Below are 7,637 nucleotides of genomic sequence, written 5' to 3' on the forward strand. Positions count from 1 at the left end.
TCTGGACTCATGCCAGCCACTGCACACAGCATCTCCTTCAAAGCTCACAGCAGTGCAATGAGGGTAGGTGCTATCATGCCATTTTATGGGGTGGACACTATTATGCCATCTGATAGCAGGCCTCGAAGAGGTGAGAAACTTGCTTTAGCCTTTTACATCCACACAGTGCCAGAGGCCTGGCTCTCTGGACCTGAGAAGAAATCAGAGTCTGACGAGAGAGCAGTATTTTAACAACGTCTGCTTCACCCAGAAGATTTCCACATTCATAGGTCCCAGGGGATTATAGGAACCAATAGGGAGGGCCCCATTTAGGAAAATGCAGTGTTTTGCTTTGGGTAAATCAACAGGCGATGGTCTACATGTAAAGGAGAGCTTGTTCTCAACCCAACAGTAGAACAACCTATGTACAGAACACCTACCCCAGGAAGACGCATCCCTTACAGCCATCACTCAGGAGACAGCAGAGGTGTAGCTTTCACATAGAAGGAAACCTGGACAGACAGGAGTACATGGATCAGAGGGGCACAGGGAGGGAGTGGTCACAAGGAGGAGAGGGAAGGAGAGCTTTTTGTGGGGATTGTAATTGGGGCCGTGAAATGAAGTGTGCATCAACAGTTGAATGTAAAACAAATCCGTTTCGCAAATCTGCACCGAATGCACAATTAAAAAAAAAAAAAAGGAGAGCTGGACTCTGATGTCATCTGTGGTTGTTGGGGATACCGAGTTACTTAAACTTAATTGTTAGAGAGCATTAACAAGCAGCAAAATGAAAACTACCATATATCATGTACATATTTAAATCAAAATTATGTGTTTCCATTTATGGTGATGGAAATTTGGCAATGGATATTGGTGATGGCTGCATAACATGATTAATATAATTGATGTCAGTAAATTGTACATGTTAGAAATGTCAAACTGGCAAATGCTGTGTCATATATATATAATCATATATATTTACGGTAAATTTTTTTAAAAAATAAATCAATGCTTTCCAAAAATAATATTAAACAGTTTGGTATATCATCCAAAAAAAAAAAGTTGCAAGCGTAGTCCCTGGAGCCCGGCTGTTGAGTTTCAAAATCTGACTCCATGCGGCACAACCCCTAGCACATGATCCACCTTCTCTGTGCCTCAGTTATGACATTCGTAAAATGAGATCAATCATAGTACCCCCACCCCCATGGGGGTTAAAGGCTGTATGTCAGCTTGGTTGGGCTGTGGCTTTGAGTGGCTAGATGTAGTTATTCCCCATGATGAGATTGTAATCACCTCCACGGTGGAATCTGCTGTGAGCAGCTAAGTAGTTGCCTTCGGAGTATGGCCTGGCTCCAGTATATAAGGAGAGGCTTTGAGAAAGGTCTCTAACTCTTGGCACACGTGGGCCCTGCATTTGGCCGCGTCTCAGCCTGTTACGTTGCCTACCGATCTTAGGATTGTTCTTGGACTTGAACTAACGGTCTGCTGTGTTGCCTGCTGACCTTGGGATTGTGCCATTTTACCTGCCGTCTTGGTTCATCAGCCTCAGCAGCCAGCAGCTGCATGAATCAGAAAAAGCCTCCAGCTCTAGTGGACCTGGAACAGGAGGCAAAGCTGAAGCCCAAGGTGGAGGGGCCGTCACCCAGCCCCTAGAGCCAGCACTTTGAACTCAGACTTCTAGCCTCCTAAGCTGTAAGAGAATCAATTCCTGTTTGTTAATGCCATCCACTGTGGTATTTCTGTTATAGAAGCACTAGAGAATGGAGACACCCCCTGAAAATGTTTGGTGGCAAATCTTATGAGTCAATATATAGTAAAGCACTTAGAATAGAGAAGGGCTCAGTAAATACTAGTCATCAGCATCTTTGGGCCAAACACCCTCTCTAGGCTTCTTTAATCTGCACAACCACCTCATGAGGCACTTGCTTTATTCTCTATTTTACAGGGTCCAGAGAAGTCGAGACACCTGTCCAGGGCTGCACAGCTGAAAATGGCAAAGCAAGACTAGAAACTCAGGTTGACCTGAGTCCAATGACCTTTCCTTTCCACCTGTCAAAGGGCCTCAGACAGAAAAGCATCCAAGACCCAGAGGCTCAACTACAAATGGACCCAGAATAGCTGAAAAGGGAGCAGAGAAAGATATTCCACTGATATCCATGATTCCTAAAGACATCTGCAATATAAAGCCAGCCAGCGCCCCCTGCCCCCGTGTCCAACTCAGCTCCAAGAGGACCAAGAGCAGCTGTGACCCCTCTCAGTGGGCCACCAAAGTCCTCGGAAGAGGGCAGGGGATGAAAAGAGAAGGCACAGTTGCAAAGGGAAAGTGACTAGACCTTCTCTGAACCAAGCTCTCATTGCACCAGGCACTTAGCTACAAAGTCAGGCATTAAACGCTGGCCTTTCTTCCAGCTCCTGCACAAGGCTGTGATATTTTAGGAATTGAAATTCTGCTTGGTCGAAGCACAAATGTTACCTGTTCCTTGAAGGACGCGCAGTTATTGACCATCTACTCTGACACCCTCCTGCAGCCCCACTTCCGAATGTTTCCGCCTCCGTGTGCAGACAATTCCTTCCTTGGAGTTCCTTCGAAGCCTCTGCGAGGAGGCTCAGTTTCAGAGGCTGGCTGTGGACAAAGGAAACTCCAGGCCTGTTTGTCCTGTAGAGTGTTTTGAAAAGAATGTTCTCAGAATAACCGGCTAACGCTCAAGCATGCTGGGCCCGAAGCTTTGGCCAAGTCAGGCTGTTCGTGTCAATATGCTCATCAAATGAGCAGGAGACAGGCTGGCTCCAGAACAAATGGCAGTGGGGGAGGCCGCCCCACACAGTGGCCAAGAACTGCCCCTAAAGGGATGGAGTTTGGAAGCACATGAGTCCTGAAAAAGGCCACACGACTTCACTCGTAGTCCATTGCTTTGTTCGCAGCTGTGTGTTCCTCTTATCGACAGCAAAAGGAAACTGCCCAGAAGAGGGTAGCAGCCAGAGGCCAGAGCTGGCTTGGAGGAGCCACGGGACACCAGGATCAAGAGCTGGTCCTCTCCAGGTACTCTGGCCAGCACCAGGGCAGGTGCTGGGGGTAGGCACCAAGAGGGACAAGGAGGACGGTGGGCTCCTAAAGCTGGTGGCTTCCAGCACCAGCCATCAGCCCAGCTCACCCCTACCTGCCCCAGGAAATGGAGCGCCTGCTCCATCCCAAAGCAAAAACCAAACTCACTGGCGTTGAGTCAAGTCAACTCTTTCAGAGGCAGTGTCACTATGGAAGTAGATTGCCCACCCTCCTTCTGAGGAGTGGCTGGTGGGTTTGAACCGCAAGCCTTCTGGTTAGCAGTCAAGTGTCTTAGGCACTAGGCCACCAGAGCTCCCCTTGCCTGGGTGAAAACCCTTTCCTAGGCTCTCCACCCCCATGTGGCTTTGATAGTCATTTTCACCTGATTTATTCTGGAGAGATACATGAGGCGGTGGGGGAGAAGTGGGGAGGGAGTAGATGTGGGTGGGGGCCCTCCAAAGGCCCGAGCCTGTGGCCTGGGGCAGAAGACAGGTGCTGTGCAGTAGCTACTGGGGCCCAGCAGTGCTGCAGACAGTTGTTGCTGGAGGCTGGTGAGTTGGTTTCGACTCCTAGCAGCCCCATAAGGTTTCTCAGGCTGGAATGTTTATGGGAGCAGGTGGTCAGGTCTTTAGTCTGCAGCACTGCTGGAAGGATTTGAACCACCAACCTTTCGGTTAGCAGATAAATACTTAACCATTGCACCTGGGATCCAAATCCCAGCCCCAGCACTTACTCTGTTTAGCCCAGGTTCACCAACTACAAAACAGGTGAAAGTGTCCACGGTGTCCCTAGTGTACACGTTCAAAGACTGGTCATGACTGAGTGACAATGAAGAGAGAGGGACTGGCACCCAGTGGGTGCTCACTAAATGGTGCTGGCCTTCTGCCTTCACTTCCAGGGGCCGGCATGCTTTGGAGCCGGAGTGTAGGTGCCACCCTTCTATCGCAGTGAACTAAAGAAGGCGGCTGCAAACCAGCTGACTGGGCTATAACTGATAAGCAGATGAAATGGAATAAACTGGAATGCATAAAGCCAGGTGGCATTTTCTGATCTGCACACTCACAGGAACTTACTGAAATACGAAGGGTGAAAAATAATAACAAAAAGGCCTTTTTTGCCATGTGCATAATCTGACAGGGTCGGCTGTCAGCCCTGAGACCTGGAGGCATTCTCCCCGGATTCTGAGCTAGCATGGGCTGTAGATAAGCCTTGGTACCGCGCAGAGCCTCAGAACCTTCCGGGACTCATCCCCAACCCTTTGCTATAGAAACTTGAAATCACTCTTGATGTCTTTTCACCAGAAATACCTCCCAGGCTCCCCAAATCCCCCCAGTAAGCCTTCTGAAATCACCACAGTCATCTGCTTTGGGCATGGAAATGAGATATTACAAAGAGCTGCCCCACAGAGGTCATTATTTCTGGAGGACAAAGGGGAAAACAAAGCTTTTAATAGAGGCCTCTGCCTGCCTTCTCCCTCGACTACAAATGCAGCTCCACACACCTTTGACATGCTCCTTAACGCAGCGTGAGCAGCCTAATACTGCATTCCTCTCCCACAGCCGCTGCCTGCTTCAGCCTGGAGTTGGGATTATCTGAGGGTTCTCAGCTCATTAAGGCTTTGTCTTCACAGCCAAAGTAAAGTGCAGAATTGAGTTAATTACCCAAATGATCCAGTGAGGGGAGAAGAAACAGCCTTGTGTGGGAAAAGACAATTTGGTGGAGACTGGTCCAATGAAATAGCAAACAACTCCACCCTCTCAGCTATCCAGAGAGTTAACAGTCTGTGGGGTTACTTGCTCCCCCACCCCCAACTATAAAATTGACACTGACTGGCTTCCTGAAGGAGCTCTGGTGGCATAGTGCCTAAGGCACTTGACTGCTAACCAGAGGCTAGTGGTTCAAACCCACCAGCCACTCATCGGAAGGAAGACTGGGTGATCTACTTCTGTAGTGATACTGCCTCAGAAACCCAAGGAGGGGGCGCTATGAGTCGGATCTGACTCCACTGTAGTGAGTTTGGTTTTTGGTTTGGCTTCCTGAGGGAAGATGACAATGGTTCCCTGAGGGAAGAGGCCAAGTGGCCAGGCATTCGAAAACACGGCCAATCCACTGCCCACACCTCCCCCTAAGCCAGGGAAGGACACTTGCCTTCCTCCGATCTGGGAGTGTCACAGGGAGAAAGCTCCAGGGTCCTCAGGCAGCACTTAAATACTGCCATTTAGAGTCCTCCAATCCAGCTGAGCAGAAATTTCCAGATTTAAATTGTGCTCACCCAGGCATGATGAATGGCCTCAGACAGCCTTGAGTTCGCTCCAGCTTCTCTCACCAGCAGTCAAGTCCTTCCTTGACTCCACAGTCTACACCCTCACAACCTCACGACCAAGCACGGTGCTAGGGGGCTGTCCACAGACTCAAAGGCCAACTGCCACAGATGTAACTGGAAATGAGAGCAACACAGAATATGCACAGCCAAGTCACACTTGACAAGCGACAAAGAGGCTGTTTATAGCGTTCTTGGAAAAACTCAGGCCAGAGGTCATGCAGATCTGAGCTGGGACCTGACCCAACCACCTTCCGAGGGTGGGGTCTTGAGGGAGCTTCTCAGCTTCTCTGTGCCATGGACTCTCCATGTTGTAAGAGGGATAATAGTGAGAATTAACAGAGACTATGCATTTGACTGCTAACCGGAAGGCTGGCGGTTCAAACCCACCAGCCACTCCCTGGAAGGAAAGTTGGGCAATCTATAGTGATACTGCCTCGGAAACCCAAGGAGGGGTCGTTATAGGTTGAAATCGACTCCATGGCAGTGAGTTTGGTTTTGTTTTTTTATGCATCATAGTGTCCCTTCTGAGGACAGAGTAGAACTGCTCCATAGTGTTTACAAGGCTGTAAATCTTTTTGGAAGCAGACTGCCTCATCTTTCTCCCACAGAGTTACTGGTGAGCTTGAACTGCTAACAGTTTTGGTTAGCAGCCGAATGCTTTAACTACTGCACCACCAACTGGAATCAACTCAGTGGCAGTGGATTTATAACAAACATCTCCTAGACAATGTCTAGGGAGCTCTGGTGGCATAGTGGATAAGGCATTTGGTTGCTAACCAGAAGGTCAGAGGTTCAAACCCAGCAGCCGCTCCTTGGAAGGAAGATGGGGCAATGTACGTCTGTAAAGATTTACAGCCTTGGAAACTCTATGGGGAAATTCTACTCGGTCTCATAGGGTCACTATGAATTGGATTTGACTTGATGGCAGTGGGTTTGGTTTGGGTTTAGACAATGTCTGGAGGCCCTGGGTGGTGCAAACGGTTAATGCTTGGCTGCTAACCAAAGGGTTGGAGGTTCAAGGCCACCCAGTGGCACCTTGGAAGAAAGGCCTAGGGATCTATTCCCAACAAATCAGCCATTGAAAACCTCATGGAGCACAGTTCTACTCTGACACACACGAGGCTGCCAAGAGTCAGAATACAGTGTCTGCCTCACTGTCTCCAAAAACGGTAGACAAGTCAGCTTCACCACTCATCCCACAAACCGTCATTATTTATATGCAATGAGCAAGACTGCTTTATTGGATCCTCAAAACAACTCTTAAAGGTGAATGTGAGACATATTGTTTCCCGAGGTGGTTTCGGCTGGTCCATGCTCGCCCCGCTAATCAGCCAAGGAGCCAGTACTCTCCTGGAACTGAGTCCAGCGGAAGGGCTGGGAGCTGGTCTGACGGGTTCAGATAAATGATGATTTCTGTTCTGAGTACTGTCTCCATCTCCGTAGGATCCATGTGAGGATCAGCTGTTTGATGAAAGAAGGAGTCCACCATCCTTGTGTCTTCTGCTCCCACCTAAGAGGAGTGTGAGGAAGCTACCCCTTCCTCATATCAGATTCATTTATGTCACTTTCCTTTGTTTCTCCTCAAGTCTCTGAGGGAGGCTGTAAGCAAATGGACGGGTGGGTGCAGGGGTGTGCGGGGATGATCCTGAGTCACCCAGTTGTTGGCATGGGACACCATTTCTCATACCATGTCCCCTGGACCCGTAGGTCCACAAAGGCACTCCAGGGGCGGCAGGGGTGGGGTGTGGGGACAGGAAGAGGTACTGAAGGGGGTGCTCTCAGCCCCATTCAGCCAGAGCAGCTCCTGCTCTTAGGTGGTGGGACAGTGGGTTTATTTATATTGTTTCCATTTAAGTTGTAATTTGAGACAAGGATTTGCTTCTAAAAAACAAAAGCAAGCAAATAAGAAAAGAATCTTGAGATCCATTTTTCTAGGAGCTTCTGAGAACAGAACCCAGACTTAATTCTTGTGGATACTAGGGGCAGAAGTGGGCAGCTCTGTTCCAAGCCACAGGGAACCTCCTACCTTCTAGTCCACTCAAGGAAGCATTGGGGCACCCGCTTTGAGACTTTGGAAGGCAGCACAGATACCCTAAAGGCAGGAGAAGGAGCTAACAAATGCTAATTCATACAGCCCATCTATTCCTTACATTTTTTTCCCCTTTTATTTATATGTCCTCCTTCCTCCAACCAGAATATGATTTTCCAGGGTGCAAGAAACACGTTATTCAGCAAGCATTTCTTTCTTTTCTTTTAAATTGTGATTTGGGTGAAGATTTACAGAGCAAATTC

Source organism: Orycteropus afer, unplaced genomic scaffold, assembly GCF_000298275.1.
Source record: "Orycteropus afer afer isolate SDZICR_OR568_19922 unplaced genomic scaffold, OryAfe1.0 scaffold00018, whole genome shotgun sequence".
In the NCBI taxonomy this organism is placed as follows: Eukaryota; Metazoa; Chordata; class Mammalia; order Tubulidentata; family Orycteropodidae; genus Orycteropus; species Orycteropus afer.